The sequence below is a fragment of the Nelumbo lutea genome, chromosome 1 (genome assembly GCF_056320005.1).
Source record: "Nelumbo lutea isolate HS-2025 chromosome 1, American lotus-T2T, whole genome shotgun sequence".
Taxonomy (NCBI): Eukaryota; Viridiplantae; Streptophyta; class Magnoliopsida; order Proteales; family Nelumbonaceae; genus Nelumbo; species Nelumbo lutea.
Window position 1 is genome coordinate 221,164,530 of NC_142684.1, and position 15,897 is coordinate 221,180,426.

The 15,897-nt window shown below is 42.4% G+C and overlaps 1 protein-coding gene across 2 annotated transcripts in view; it reads right to left on the reverse strand.

Annotated features, from left to right (window-relative positions):
* Positions 1-808: 808 nt before the first annotated feature.
* Positions 809-15,897, reverse strand: part of LOC148881179 (putative caffeoyl-CoA O-methyltransferase At4g26220) — a 96,665-nt gene continuing 81,576 nt past the window's right edge. For both annotated transcript variants that reach the window (XR_016104764.1, XM_088963488.1), the window contains one exon: positions 809-1,046. The gene's annotated coding sequence lies outside the window, so the exon portion shown is untranslated. The remainder of the gene's footprint in view (positions 1,047-15,897) is intronic.

Genomic DNA, 15,897 nt, shown 5'->3' on the forward strand with positions numbered 1-15,897 from the left:
CAATAATTAAAGTGAGAATATAGTGAACTTTTTAAAACATTAATGATTTTTGAATCTATGATGTGTTATGCCACTAAGCAAATGATAAGTCATAATGCAATAATCAAATAAACATTGATATTTTATTGCAAAGGACTTTTGGTTAGGCCTATGAATGGATCAAATTTAAATCGAAGCAGGCTAGATTCAAATTCGAAACTGATTATAAATAATAATATTCGATGGATATCAAATATTTCAATTTGAATTCAATTTTGATTATTAAATAAGATATTCGGTTTTATTCAAATTTGATCGATTGACTTTTTGAATAGATTCAAACCCAATTTGATTAATTGTTTTACAATAGACAAATTTTGAAATTTAATTGGTTCTAAACTTCTAATTTTAATAAAAACTATGAAAATGAAAGTAATTGTGGATTGCTTCATCTACTATATCTCTAACCAAGGTTGGGCAAATCCTTGGTTATATATCCTTGACAGATGCTTTTCTTATATCAAATAAAACTAGATCAATCAATCTCAACAAAAAGAGAAAAGATTTCACTTTTCTTTGCACCAATCACAAGATGACACATTGACACTGATATACTGATGCAAACCTGACCATCTTCAGGTAGGAAATGAGAAAGTAAAGATTACATAAATACGTCTAACAACTTTGGTTTAGTGTTTAAACATGGGTAATGAGAAACTCTCTCTTTCTCAATTTTCAAGCATTGTTCCACCTGAATACTACAGTACTTCAGTTGAAAACCTTTTAATTTGCAAAGAATTCAGACGGCTAGAAGTTACAAAGATACCAATTTTAAGAGATATACTTTGTACTTGAAATCTTGCATTTAACTACATAAGAATAGCAAGATAAAAGCATTCACATTGATAAATTTCAGTTTCTTTCTTTTTTTCTTTCAAAGAAAATACAAAACATAGACTAAAGAGAATAAAACAAATAAAAACATAGAGGGATCAAATAGTTTTACACTATGCAATTCAAAAGCTTCTCATTTGTCAATTTTTCGAAATCCAATTCAAGCTCCATTGCTGGATCAATAAAGGACAGATGGTTAATACCATTCAAAAGTATAAACTAGTTTACTTGTAAATCAGGGATAAACTATAAATTGAATTGAAGCAATGCCAATTGTTAACATGTCCTATATATTGCCATAAAGTACTTAATGAAGTAAGGATATGTTATTGGCATGCACATGCACTACGAATTTCACAAAATGGCTATATTTGAGCCATCTATGGATAAAAATATTGTGAACTTGAGGAACATTAAAATGGCCTGGGTTTCTAAGATTACCCCATCCAGCCTCCCTTCGAGGCTACCCAATCCAACATCATCTGCTATCTATTTGAGCATATCTAGCACTGAAGCCCACCCTTGGTACAAAATCCATGTTAACACATTTAAACTTTTCTTTAAGCTTTAAGGATTATGTCAAAATGCTTTCACTTTAAATGTTTTTTTTCTTTTTCTTGGGACCAATGGGGGCAATTCAATGCTAGATTGAAAAGGATTAACCGATCTAAACATATTTAATATTTTCTTCAAAAGTAAAAATGGAACCTAAATAAAGATTACACAAAATAAAGTTTAAAAAATATTAGAAGTTTAAAACTAGCAAGGTAAATGGATAATCATAAAATAAAATTACTAAACAATGATAAGCAATAAATATTCACAATATCATTTAGGAATTAGGACAAAAAATTTGCAACATAACCACTATCTACATGAATAAACAAATTCCTAAATCTACAATCTATTCTATCTCATTTAAGTTGAAAAATCGAGCTCATAAGTCACTGTTAGAAACTAATAAACCAATAAATCATTATCAAAATCACTGTTAGAATTTAAAAATCTGTAATTTGTTCTATAGAATACGAAAATGAATAAACCAATTCCTAAATCTGTAATCTATTCGTTCTATTCTATCCCATTTAATCTAAAAAATCTAGCTCATAACCAAAAACCAATAATCTATTTTATCTCATTAGAAATATAGCATAGGAAAATGAGTTGAAAAATCTAGCTCATAAACCAATAAACCAATAAACATTCAATCTCACAATCTGTGATCAATGAAAATCAAATTACCTTGAGAAAAGAGGCAAGGGATTGACGGCGGCAGTCGTGAGATCTTGGCAATGCAAATGCAATGGTAGTGACTAGTGAGCAATGTTGGACGGTTGAGGGCCTTGAGGCATTGAGCTTGAGCTTGAGTAGCGGCGAAGGGGAAGGTAGTGGTCGGTGACCGATGTTCGACCACTATCACTAACGAGCCGTCAGTGATGGTGGTTGCTTGGGTAGTGGGTCACTGTCTCATTTGAGAGAAGAGATAGAGGAAAGATAAGAAGTGACTAGATGAAGGACGATTAGACGGAGCAACAAAGGATGAGGGGTAGTGACTAGTGGTGGTGGTTGCTCGAGCAATGTCTAGTGACGGCGAAGGGAGGGACGGAGGGTTAGGAACTTAGGGTTAGGGTTTGAAACTTGGGGAGTGGAGACTGGTGAGAGTCAAGAGGTAAGGTTTGCCTTCGAAAGTCAAGACTCAAAACTTGATTTCGATTTTTGAACTCATTTCTCATCTTCTCATTTTTTTTCTTTTTCCAACCTTTCAGTTCAAATATTTATTGGATTGGATCAATGTATATCCAAATTCGATTCGATAATTTATTCGGTAAAAAAAATATCCGATTTGATTTATTCAGATTTAATTCAACTATGATGAATCTTATATTCAAATTCAGATTTTCGAATACTGTTTACAGGCCTACTTTTGGTGCCACAAAGGACTTTAATGCCGTAACGGACTTTGAGACAAAATATGGTTATTATGATTAAATAATGATTTCTATGCTATATGGTGGAAAAATGGTATGACTATCTAGAAACTAGATATGCTATATGGTGGAAAAATGATATGACTATCTAGAAACTGGATGATTTGAAAAAACATGATACAATTAACCGACAAACACAATTCTTCATATGATGAATGATTTTTGAATTTCATAATGACATGGGGCATGATTAAAAACCCAAATACAATAGAGATGATATGCAAAATGCCACCTTTAGATGATTCAAAGTAATTGATACTCAAAGATAGGGTTCCATTGGGGATTTTTGCTAAACTTGAATAATGATCAATATATTTCAAATCTCAAAGACAAACACAGGATATGCAATGATTGTGAATCAAAGATACACTTTGTGAAACCCCCATCAGAAGGGATGTGTGTCCAAATTATGCAATTTTGAACGAAGAAGATTATGAATCACCAAAATGGGTGCTTACTGCAAGTTTCAAATGATAGATGAAGCTAAATTTGCTTAAACTGTGTTGACCAGTAATCTTACCGTACTTTAGATGATTGATCACTTCACCTTATTTGGTATTCAATTCACTAAAGCATGGTGCTCTTAATGAAGAAATTCTTCTTTTGTACCATTTTGCCCCAAGTTTTAAAAGATCACCAAGCTCGATTTTTTTCTTTTCCTTTTTTTCTCTATTTTTTCTTCTCCTTTTTTTCTTTTAATGTATTAGGGATTGAGGAGGATTTTTTTATTAGGACGAAATGCATGCTAGGACTTGGGTTCTAAAGCAAAGGATAAAAGGCTTAATAAACTTAAACTAAAATGGGTAATAGATGTTTGAATCAATTTATAGGGCTTTACTCAAGATTATGTTATTATTTTCTTATTCATTTTCTCGATTTAACACTCTCATAGTCACAAATGAAACAAAGTGCTTTTCATGTTTTTAAATATTATGGGTTATGCACCCAGGTGATCAAGAACTTTATTGTAAGATGAAATGTAAATAGGTAAGGTTAAAAAAAAAATTGAGAACGGATGTCACTATTCGACAATATCTTATCAATTTGATCATCGTATCTGTCTCAATTACTCTTACTTTGCTCTTTTCTTCTTTTTTCACAGTAGTTGGATGCCCCAGTTTACTCTTGCAACATCCTTTCTTTTTGCTTTTCTTTTTCTTTTTTACTTTATGTCTTTCCCCCAATTCTCATATTCAATTCTTTCTTTTTGTTTCTTCCTACTTTATTAAATTTTATACGTGGAACTGAACATCTGACATCCACATCTTAAGAGGTTTTATTTGAAAAATGGTAATATGAGCCCTATCTATGTAAAGAAGAAAGTAGGTTTGGAAGTGTAGATATGAGAAGTGAGTGAATATGTCTGGCTGAAGACTTTAAACTTAGCGCTAGTTAGGAAGTAACCCAACGATGTTTTATTTTAGTTGTCTTGTTAGAGTTTGTCTTTTCTTTTGAATAAGTTTCAAAATTCAATTGTCAAATCCTAAACCCCTGTTGATTCATTACCTCTTGATTGTTCTTTTTGGCCAAAGTCCCTTTTGCATCATTCGAGTTATGCCATTGGGGATAATGGCATTTAAGTTGGGGGTGAGGACAGAGAGAACATTTTGAAAAATTGAGAGAAGTTTTTAAAAAATTGAGAGAAAAGTTTTTAAAAAATTGAGAAGCTAAACCTTTAAATATGTAGAATTAAAATTTCATTGAAAATTTTAATTTTTTTTTCACTAAAAGAGATTCCTGAATAGAAAAAATTGAGGAAACTAATAAAAGAATATTGAATTTTGTAGAAATTGGTAATAAGTGGAATGAGTTAAATTGGTCTTGTTTGAATGTTGTCGAAACCGTTTAGAAATTGAAAATGCTCCCAAGTTTGCCCCTCTAAAGATAAGAAGAGAAAGATTGAGAATCATACAAAAAATTCTTCAAATTAATAGAGATAATGGACTACCCTGAACAGTGTTTCCAAAACATAAGAGAGAATAAAAGGTCAATGGACACCCTAGACTTGGTAACCGGGTCTCTTCACCTAAGTTAAGTGTCGAGATTCGCATCAAACGAGAAAGGAAATGCCAAAGACACTTACCTAACAGTTAGTAATCGGGTTTTTTCACCTAAGCCAAGTGTCGAGATTTACGTAAAATTGTGGAAGGTAACAATAAAAATGTATGTGCATATGAAGTTTACGGGTAGAAATGATAAGAAAAATAACCACCTGATTTTAAAAATCAATCTTAGCTTATCAAGACAGTCTGCAAATGGAAGGGTATATAAGATTTTTAAGCCAAGTTTCTATAATGTTCAAAGCATGACGGTTTTACCCTTTAAATCCAATAATGATCTATACAAAGTTTAAGAATTCTGGAATCAGGATACTTGGCTAATTTTGTCAGGGATGATCTTGCAATGGGAATGATCTCTTTACTCAGTGTAATTTTAAGGTTACATTACTAAGGAACTAGCAATGATCAAATTGGGGGGGGGGGTGTGATAACTTTGTAATTTGATGCCTTAAGGGCATCATTTCAGGGGTATTTTAGACTTTAGACTAACTAATCTATACCATTTTTTCAGCTAAATTCAACATTGTGACCTCTGAGGGTCCCTGTGCAAATTGTAGGTAAAAACTGGGAAGCTGATGCGAATTCCAACTGAGAGAGGGGGTGTTTCTGTGAAAAACTAAGCACAATAGGGCACCTCCTATTTGCTAAACCTAGATAGGCGTCTTTCCTATGAAATAACTTTCTCTTTGAAGCCCTAGGCACCTCCACCTCATCTCTTTATCTCCTAGTCGTCCCCATCTCTGCAAATCTCCACCTTCTACTACAACCTCTCTCTAATCTCAACCATCCAAGCCTTAGCAGTCCCTCATACCCTTAGATCTCTCCCTACAACATCCTAGCGTTACACCTCACTTCTTAAACCTCAACCAATCACCATAGGGCACCACATAACACAAACCAATCACATTTCTCCAGCTTTAGGCGTACAAATCTCAGTCCTACATAATATTGGGTGCCCTCTTTTTCTCGTCTCAGCCTTAGGATCACCTTAGAACAACTCTAATCCTCCATTATCAACCCTAGGGTGCCCATATTTCTGCAAAAGCCCAGCTGCCGCCCCTTTCTTTCTCTCTAATCCCAAATCTATCTTTCATTCTCTATAAAAAGAACCTGCCCCCAGATAAGATGGAAGGTTGTTCTTGAGAAGTTCAAGGGTAGAGGAAGAGGAGAATGCCCAAGCAAGAGGAGGGGTTCCTACTTGTAGTTCGCCTGGTCACTACCGCCACCTCTTGATTCGGATCCCAACTAGTTTCCCATAGTTAGATAGAAGGCCCAACTTGAGGAGTTCGAGGGTTAAAGGATAGATCTAGAGATTGCTACCTCTGATCGAGTTGTAGATTTTTTATTTCTATTATTTATTTATTTTTTTATAATTTTTACTTTTACTATTGTTAGAACTTTATTTTAATGGATCCCGGTTCATTTAATTAAATTTTGTGTTTCTACAATCTCAAATCTTGTTATTTTGTCCGAATTAAAGTATGTAACAATTTTTCCCTCGCTTCCCTATGGATAAGACCCCTTTCTCACCACTAATTGCATTTTGTAATTATCTTGAGAATAAAAAAATTTATAAATATTGAAATTGGTGTTCCGAAGTGGTTAACGACATGCTTCCGGACACACCATCAGGTTGATAGTTGTCTAAGGTTGGGGCTCTCACGACAAAGAGTTGTGGAACGAGTGAGATCCTCGAGACGGGGAGGGGCTCCAGAGCGGTCGGAGGTGTTTCTAGGCATGGTTATCTTCGACGTATGGTATGGAGGTTGGGGAATCAATTTTTTGTGTGTTTCCCATAGACGATACCAATGTGATGTTGTTCGATCCGAGATGGCCCAAACTGAGGACGTAGTCAAATAATCCTACCAACTGGATGAAGCCTAGGTGGAAGGACAAAGTCATACACCAAAGAGATTCACAACCACAAAGAAGGTTAGAGGCCCGAGGAGTAATTCCTCGGGAAAGCACTCCGACGCTCAAGGCAGTGATGGAAAGGGAGGTTAGGCAAGACGAACCAAAGAGAGTAGGTTGGTCTAAACCAAGGTGAATGCAATGGGTGCTGAAGTGAGTTGAAAGCCAAAAGTTCTTTACCTTGAGTGGGGGTGCCTATTTATAGTTGAACAACCGTGTTGTAGTCGGACTAGACTTCCGAGGTTGTTGGGATGAGATTACCACAGAGGTCTTTAGGGAGTTTCTCTTTCCTTAGTGGAGTTCGTTTATTGGTCTGTGTGAAACACTTCTCCTGAGGGTGATGTTTTAGAGTTGTATCTCTCGACAAGTGACGAGGTGGTCAGCTCGGTACTAATAAGGGAAGTAGGATCGGGTCCAACGGTCCGTCTACTATGTTAGTAAAGTGTTGTAGGGAGTAGAGACGAGGTACCCAGAGATATAAAAGCTAGCCTATGCACTAGTCATTGCAACTCGGAAGCTCCGTTTGTACTTCCAATCTCACACCATCGTCGTCCTTACCAACAAACCTCTAAGGCAAGTCCTGCTCAAGCCCGAGGTCTCCGGAATGTTAATGAAGTGGGCCATTGAGCTCAACGAGTACGAGCTCCAATACAAACCGCGAACTGCTATCAAGGCCCAAGCCTTGGCAGATTTTGTTGCAGAATGCACCTTCAGCTTTGAAGTCCCCAGGTCGGTCGAACACGAGGCCCCCAGCTTAGGCGAGCCTGAGGTTCCCAGGCTGGTTGAGCTCGAGCACCGTGAAGTAGCAACAAGTGGGGCATCTCTCCTAGTCAGACCAAGCGCGAACTGGGATGAGGAGCCTTGGATCCTTCATGTAGATGGCTCGTTAAACCAGTAGGGTAGCGGAGTTGGGGTCGTCCTGTATGGGCCGAGCGGTGTGAAACTGGAGTATGCACTGCACTTCGAGTTCGCGCATCCAATAACGAGGCAGAGTACGATGCGTTACTAGCCGGGCTGAATCTAGCAAACGAGGTGAAAGCCAAACACATTGTCGTCTGCAGTGATTCTCAACTCGTGGTCAACCAGGTTATGGGTGAATACGAAGCTCGCGAGCCAACCATGATAGCTTACTTAGCCTAAGTAAGAGGGGTTCTACTCAACTTCTAGTCACACTTCATCCAGTGGATCCCAAGATCAGAGAACGCCGAGGCCGATGCCCTGTCCCAGTTAGCCAGCACTAGCGATAACACCATGAGAACCGTGTATATAGAGAACTTACCTCGACCTAGCATTCTCAGGGGGGGTGGGTAGAGGAGGTCGTTCCCATTGTTTAAGCAGAGCCGAGCTGGATCGATCCGCTCGCGAGCTTCCTGCTACACGGAACCCTCCCTACAGATCGTAATGCTGCCAGAAGGGTAGAGCGTCAGGCAGCTAAATACGTCATGATAGACGAGCGGTTGTACCGAAGATCCTATACGTTCCCCTATCTGTGCTGCTTGCGACCCTCTGAGGCCGAGCTAGTCCTCCATGATACTTATGGTGCCTGAAACCGACGTTGGTAAGCTCGGGCCTAATTGGGATGGATCCTACCGAGTAAAGCGGGTGCTCGAGGAAGGTACATACAAGCTTGAAACCCTAGAAGGGAAACAAGTACCTCGGGCATGTAACGTTGTCAACTTAAGGCGATATTACCCAGGATTGCCAAACTGAGTGAACTACAAGTCGTTCTTTGAGCCTAAGGGCCAAAATGCCGAGCTAACAAAAAGACATCGGCACTATAAAATCTAATCGCCTCTTCGGCATGTGCAAATTCCAGGAGGGGGTGGACTATAGTTGCTCCCAAAGCCTAAGGGCTAAAACGCCGAGCTAACGACGACCTCGACACTATAAGACCCAGTCGCCTCTTCGGCATGGGCAGACTCTAGGAGGGGTGTGACTAAGTCACTCCCCCAGCCAAAGGGTTAAAACGCCGAGCTAACTAAGGGCCTCAACACTACATATGACCTAACCGCCTCATCAGCGAAGGCTTAGTATGCCAAGGACATAAGTAGCCCGAGTGTGGACCCTACGGTACATAGCCCACCTCGGCGTACAATAGGTTGGACCCATTAGGGACAACCATCAATTCAAGTAACCGAGGAGTAGACAGGTCGGGCATATGCCTTACTATGTCACTCACCTCGGTGTATGTTATAAAGACCACCCCTACAAAGTATTGGGAGACAATTCGGGGAAGCGACAGACGAAAAATCCTACTTCGGACACTTAACAGTTCGGATAAAGCAGTCATTCTGGCAAAAGTATAAAGTGCGCAATACTTAGCAAAAAAGTGAAATTCATTGATTGAGAGTTTCGTACAATGAGCTCGATAAAAAAAAAAAGAAGGAAACTAAAACTGAGCTCACAGGCTCAAGATACAAGGACTGCACTATTTGAGGAACTCATCTTTACTCGGGACCTCCTCAGGAGCTTTTGCTAGGTCGGTGGCATCTGCCTCTTCGTTGTCGTTCTCTTTAGAATCTGGGTCCTCTATGGCCTGGTGGACTATCTCGTTCGTAATCCGCGAAGTGGTGATGGCACTCGTATCGAGCTCGGGGTATGTGTGCCTTATCAACCACCTATTTAGTTTGAAGCCCTTACGATATGCTTCCGTCAGCACGGCGTCAAACTTGTCCGATCTAACATATTCTAGAACGGCCTTAACCTTGGTCTCCTCTATGGCATTGAAGAACTCCACCTCATGCTTCAGGACCCCTTTATCCTCCTTAAGACCTTTTCTCCTCAAGCTCTAAAGCCCCCTTGTCTGCTTGGAGGGCGCTCACCTCGCTCTTCAGCTCATCCCTCTCGCATGCTAGCTCCTCCTTCTCTGCCAACAGTGCCTCGATGACATTCTTTCGAGCTGAAGCATCACTCTCCAGCCGATAGATTTGGTCGTGAGCTGCCCTCAGATCGGCGTGGGCTGTGCAAGCTGAGTCCTCGGCAGCTAGAGCCCGCTTCAGATACCTCTCGAACTGAAGAGTCAAGGCATGCATGACGGAGTTCACTTGACTAGAGAGGATTGGTTAGCACCGAAGAGATGTACAGAAAAGGAGAATAAAAGAGAAGAGAGAAAAGGGTCTTTATAACTTACCACCATTGTGTGGGTGGCAGCCCGGGCTTCGAGCTGAGCATGAGTGAGGTCGACCCAAAGGGAGGCATCTTTGGTGTAGATAGCCCCCTTGCTCTTTCGAAGGCTGCACTGAGGAATCAAGATGCTCCGGTCCCTCTCCTGACTCCCCGAGCTGGAAATGGCCATCTCGACTGTGCGGATGGGCTCAACGGAAGCTTCAACCGCTACATCAGCGGCTTCGATGGTGACCTCGGGTTCTGCAGCTGCCTGTGGGGCAGGCTCTGCCAATGTCTCGGGCTCCCAAGGTGGTAGGATCTCCTCCAAGTCGATGATTGGAGGTACATTAGGGAGCTCAGGCTCAGAGAAAGGAGCCCGCGGAAGCTTGGGCTCGGAAGTGGGGGCCTGCGGAGGCTCGACGCGAGCTCTCTTGGTAGCTTACTTCTTCTTCCCTTTTATCTGGCGGAAAAGCCTTTCTCCCTTAAGCTTATCTTCTTCCATGGGCCCTACAACATAGCTCGGCATCAGTAAACTCGAAAGTACCAACTATTTAAGCAAGGTACTAAGTAAGACAACCTACCCGGGCTCAAACTGACCTATATGAGCTTGCTCTCAGTGATATAATCCTTGTAATTAAACCCGATCTCATCCCATGATTGGAGCGTCTCCCTTGTCTTCTTGTCCAGGATAATGCCGGGGTCTTGAATAGCCGCCCTCCAATGAGTGGGGAAAGGCCATCCTGCGGTGTTCCAAACTACAAAGTAGTCCTGCTTCTAGGCCAGGATTTTGCTAGGAAGCTTGTGCAACAACTTAAAACCCAGACGAGGAGACAGGTAGTAGGCCCGCCTCTGCTCGGAGAGAACGCTTGAAGCGCTGTTCTTTATTGAGAGGATTGAGCATAAAATATCAAGGTTCAAAGGAAGGACATACTCGAAGCACAGGGATATGGTCCCGACCATGTTACGAACGGAGTTCGGGTGAAGTTGGTCTATTGTGACGTTGAAGTGGTTCAGAACCTCTACGATAAGAGGGTGGAAAGGAAGACGGAGCCCGACTATAAGCTGCTCCCAAAAAATCACGATCTGGACCATGCTCCCATGGGAAGTTACCCGTAGGAAGACTGTAGGTATACTACCTAGGTAGATTGTATTTCCAAATGAGGTATCGGAGCCTCTCCAGGGTCATAATGGAGGGACCGGACCTATTTGGCATCCCACCTTGGTGAGAGGTGGACGCCAGATTACCCGAGGCCTTCCGCGCCTTGTGAGACTGGACTTTGGTGGGGTTACCCTGAGCTGAGGTACCTACCTCGGGCAGTTGACTATCAAAACTAGACATAGTGAAGGAAAGAAGCAAACTGGAAGGAAAGGAAACTGAAAGAAGAGCAAAGGAGACTTACCAAGGAAAGCAACCGAACTAGGAATAATTGACCCGAGCTTAAGACCTTAGACAAGAGCTCAAGACAAGTGCTGAGGACTTATGGCGAGGGAAAATGACTAGGACCCCCACTATTTATAGCCACTGTACTCGGGCATCAATGGTCAAGATTAAGATGATCTGATGGCTCTCAAGAAAACCGGCTACACAACCCTCGAGGCGAAATCGGTTTAGCGCGTTTTTTGACGTCCGCAGAATTCATAGATCACGTGATGTCTGCGCGTAGACTATACGCAACCCGGGTTGCCCTTGATAGAACCGAGCAGTGAAATGGTCTGACCCATAATTTGCCTGACCAGGATGCCTGAGCTCCGAGCCAAATCCACCCAGCACACTGCGGACTCCCCGCACTGGGTCAGAACCCCCAACATGGAGAGTGGGGGGCAATTGATGGAGGGTGATTTGGTCTGACCTCATAGCATGGGGACACGTGGGTACAACCTGGCATGAGTGACAGGTCAGCGTGGCAACATGGCCATAACTCGGTTTACTGAACTCGCTAGAGACCGACAGTGCAACTCGGCGGACGTAATAGCTCACCAAGAAGAAACATCTAGCATACTCCGAATTCTCCCTAAGGGAGGAGGACTTCCGAGCTCCTCTAGAGACCCGAGCCCTTCCTAGTAGGCCCCGAACTCTTCCTTCCTGAGAAGGGAACACCCCGGTCTACAGGAAGTATCCCGAAGTGTCCCCACTTTGGGATAGTCCCATTAACGCTCCTGGCCATATTTGCCTAAGGCTCGACTCGAGCACTCGCACCTCGGCTACCTCGGCATCCCGGTGTAGGGTAGCTCGAACCAAGGCAACTCGGTGCAAAGTAGCTTGACAACCTATAAAAAAGATCTGCCTGACAATAGTACCTGCCGAATCTGGAGGTTGCACCCACGTCTTTTGTCAGGCGGCGTCATGCCTGCCACTTCTTCCAGATGTGGTACGCTTGATAGGTCTGTACCCTGCGGCGACTGCCCACATCTGCCACCTCGGCTCTGGCAATAACGGCTATGGAAAAGTCAGTTACACCTGATTTGAGAAATCTTCAATATAAAAAGACCCTGGCCCTGAAAGAGAAAGGTATTGAATTTGCGCCATCTGCACTCTCAACTCTTTATTTGCATTCTTCAGCTTTCTCAGAGTTCTAACTTAAGCATTGGAGTGTTCCCGCCGGGCGAGCTCCCCGGAAATTCCTCACCTTCTTTATCGTCTCAGGTACCGAGCCAAGTTTATGCCAGCTAAGAGTGCCCGGATCGCGCAACATCAGTACCCAAACTTTAAAATGGAACAATCTAATACCCGACGTTACCGTTAAGTGTCATAGAAAAAGACACAAATGCCCCTTAAAATTCATCTAATTTTCTTTATCAAATGAATCCCAAAACTTGTGCTTTCAAAATGAGTAATCCGCAACGATATCAAAATCGAAGGCCGGCTATAAGACTGCCTTCCACTGTACGCAACTCCCCCCCAAGGCAATGAACATCTCGAAACGAGAAGACGATACTGTTCATCGTCTCTGAATGCACTGTTCAGAATTGTCAGTTATCACTATTCGCTAAGCCATGACAGAATAAGAAAAACGCTCATTTATGACAAAAAAAAGAAAAAATAAATAATAATATCTCTTTTTCTGGGTACGAGTCCCACAAAGGACTATAAAGGCGATGAACTGAACCAGGACCCATGTGAATGGGACGTTGGAGCAGCTAACGAAGTAAAGAGTTCGATAGGGATTGAAAAATAGGCTACAGCGATAAGGAAATCACTCACTCTCTGACCTTGTAGGATGTTATCCACACTCCAGAAGCCCTCGTCGTCGCAGTTGCAGCGTGAGAATCCACTATCCACTTCTTAAACAGAAAAGAAGAGAGAAGAAATCAACAGCCCAGTGGCTAAGCTTTCAACATTGATTCTACGACCTGCGACTTCAATCCACTTAGTGGCGAAAGTTTCAGTCTTTCAAAAATCCGACAGAGGGGGCAAGGGGGGAAACCTCATAGAGCTAAATTCAGTTTATCTACCTTTTCCTTGCAAGATATATATATTTTTTTCATCTTCAGTGTTTGCGTATCATAGCAGAGTTGAAGAGCACGAGATATCTACAACTCACGACACCATAAACAAGAATCACTAACAAAAAGAATGCGAAGAAGGATCACCGACCTTTAAAAGCCCAGATACCATCAGCACAAGAAATGCAAGGCAACTAAAAGCAGTACCTGAAAAACACACACACTCTTGTGGCAAATGGAAACAAGATTTCAAAGAAAACACCTTCGGGTCTTTCTTTCTTTCTTTCCTCTTCTTCACGAGCCAACCTTTAAGCTTTTAAAACACTAATTGATTTTGATTGTTTTCATTAGTAGCTTCGCCACCTTGTCACGGGGATAATCGTTGGGGCCCCGTGCGGCATTCGAAAGGGGCGAATAAGCCTACGCAACAAAGCAAATACACACAAAAAGGCAACAAGATGGAACACGAATTAACAAAAGGCTATTTGTATTGCAATAATCAGTGGCAAACACAAACACACAGTATAGTGTCGAGGGGATCTCGTGCTTAACCTTTACACGCTTATGAGCTCACTCGACTTCCTACCTCCCCTCAAAGAGTACGTTAAGATTTTGGGGGAGTGACAATAAGAAACATCAAAAAGGTGGAAAATCATACTACATTATTACAATAATGCCATTGGCAACCCCCCCATACAAAAGTACATGCATAGCCCACCCATGACACACTTGGACACTGGAGTGGCAACTGTAGGCACGTTGGTTGGCACTTGATGGGGCGGCGAAGAAAACACTTGTTACAGTCTCCCCCACTCAATTCAGTTTTCGTCCTCGAAGACTAGTTTCTGCTTGAGGCTTGAACTTGTTGGTGAAGGAAGGTTCTTCGACTGCTGCACGAACAGGGTTTCTTCCAAGGCCCAGATAGGAGGTTGGGTAGATGGCTAGTGGATGTTCCGGATGGTGGGAAAACCTATGGCTAGTCCCTAAGTTAAGTCCCTGCCTAGCTGCTTCGAGGTAGGATTTTGGATGGTTCCCGATGGTGGTAGGAAAATTGGTGGCCAAGGCTGGGTCAAAATGGTATTTTGGATTATTAGGGTGTTGGTTCCCATAAATTTGTCCCCAAGGGTGACTCACAGGGCTACTACGAGATTTAGCTTGAGGGATGATGTGAATGTGGTCCCTAAATGGTTTGGGTGGCACTCGCTCTCCTCGGTGGTTGTAGTAGTAGATATTGGCAAAGTTTGACATGGCCTTGGGTCTTCTATTGGGCCCACCAGTTGTGGGTGTGTGCGGCTTCTGTTGCAAAGGTGGCTTCTACTGCTGTGTTGTGGCGACATTGGCATTGACATTGGCGCTGGCGTTGACTTCTTCCTAGAGTTGCTACGATCGCTTCTGGTTGCACTGGTGGTGGTTGTAGATCTCTCTACCATCAATGGTTGAGGGTGGTGTTGGAGTTGCAAGGCAGAGACTTGCTTCTTCTTGGTGCTGGCGGTGGCGATCATGTTGACCATGCAAGGTGACTGCTCGTCCAAGATCATCAGGGTGTCGAGGTGAGGTGCCGGTGCCGCTTTTGCCTATATCATGAAGTCCATTCCAAGGACAATATCAAAATCATCTATGTGGATGACAGAGAGGTCAATCTCTCCATCCCAGGTGCCGAGTTGTAGTCTTACTCGGCAGGCCATGCCTTCAGTAGGTTTGGCACCTGTGTTAACTGCTTTGAGCCAGCCAGGCTCTTTGGAAACGACCAAGTTAAGTCTCTTGGCCTCTGCAATAGAAATGAAGTTGTGAGTGGCCCCTGTGTCAACTAGGGCCCTGGCTGGCCTCTCGCCAATGGTTACATCAACATACCTCAGTCCTCTCTTGACTGAGGAGGGCTGTTTGGAGGTAGCCCCTTTCTTCATCACGGCATTGAAAAGTTGGAGGGCGCCCATTCTTGGCGCCTAGGTACTCCGTTCCCCATCACTTTGCTCATTATCACTTAGCTTGGCAATGAGGGCATTCAGCTTTGCTCGCTTTGGGCAATTCCTGGTGAAGTGATTCTCCCCAAAAATGTAGCAAATGGGAATCTTCATTTCCACTTCTATGCTCCCCCCTTTATCCTACTCCCTAATTATTCCCCCTCCTCCCCTTTCTCACTGAACTCCTTATCCTCCTCGACATCTCACCATAGCCTTTCAACTTCACTCAACTTCCTCTTTCCAACATTACCCTCTTCCTCTCCCTTTCTTAGGAAAACCTTTAGATCATTAGGATTCTTCACTTTACAACCTAATTGTTCTGCAAATTCAGTAACCGGGTCTCTCTCTCTCTCTCTCAATTTCCTTATCCCCTAAATCCTCTATCTGTTGATTCCCAATTCTCTCTCTGCTTCTCTACTATTAAAATCTTCCAAAAAAAATTCAATTAACCTGCAGATCCTTTCCCCTTCTTCCTCACTTTCCTTGTAGCTCCATTCCTCCCTGCTATCCTTCCAACTACCACGTTGGGCTTGCGGCAAAATGGCTAACTAGGGA